This window comes from Carlito syrichta, unplaced genomic scaffold (assembly GCF_000164805.1).
Source record: "Carlito syrichta isolate Samal-C Ts95f unplaced genomic scaffold, Tarsius_syrichta-2.0.1 Scaffold106310, whole genome shotgun sequence".
In the NCBI taxonomy this organism is placed as follows: domain Eukaryota; kingdom Metazoa; phylum Chordata; class Mammalia; order Primates; family Tarsiidae; genus Carlito; species Carlito syrichta.
In genome coordinates this window covers 8,840-9,787 of record NW_007050406.1, presented here as the reverse complement: position 1 = coordinate 9,787, position 948 = coordinate 8,840, and positions in this window count along the sequence as shown.

Below are 948 nucleotides of genomic sequence, written 5' to 3'. Positions count from 1 at the left end.
TTGTCACCCAGACTGGAGTGCAGCGGCCGCTCCCAGTCACCGCAGCCTCGACCTGCTGGGCTTCGGCGATCCTTCCGCCTCAGCCTTCCATGTAGCTGGAAGTACAGGCACACGCTACCACACCCGGCTAATTTTTTGATTTATTGTAGAGATGAGGGCTCACCAAGTTGTCCAGGCGGGTCTCGAACCCACAGGCTTAGGCAATTCACTCACCTCAGACTCCCAAAGCGTGGGATTACAGGCTGATCCACCGAGCCCGGCTTATGTCCCTATTTTTACTGCAGCACGACATGCAACCTGTGTGTAAATATTAAGCCCACAGCCTGACTGGCTTCACACTGATACACACCCGAGCACATGTTCACACCGACACACCGATCATGCATTCGCACTGGCACACACTCGAGTGTGCGTTTATACCAGCACACACTGAACACACGTTCACACTGGCGCACATCTGAGTGTGCCTTCACACTGGCATACACCCAGCGTGCATTCACACCAGCACACACCCAAGCACGTGTTCACACTGACACACACCTGAGCGCACCTTCACACTGGCATACACTCGAGTGTGCGTTCACGCCGGCATGCAGCGAGGGTGTGTTCACACTGGCACGCATCAAGCATGCATTCACACCAGCAGACACCAAGCGCATGTTCATACTGGTACACACCCGAGCACGTGTTCACACTGACCCCCAAGTTCATGCAATCTGGATGGAGCCACAGAGGGTCCGCACCCTAGAGGTTTCCCGGAAGTTGCTGTCTCCCAGCCAGCAGACTTATCTCTACGAGGAAATGCACCCCCCTCGGGACATTCCGCACGAGAGAAGCAGGTGCCCCTCCCAGCCTTGTCCTCCAGCCGCCCGGCTCCCTCCAGGGGCTGCGACCGGTGGGGTGTCTGCTGTGGCCTCTGTCGACGGCTTGGTGCGGCGGGCTCGCATT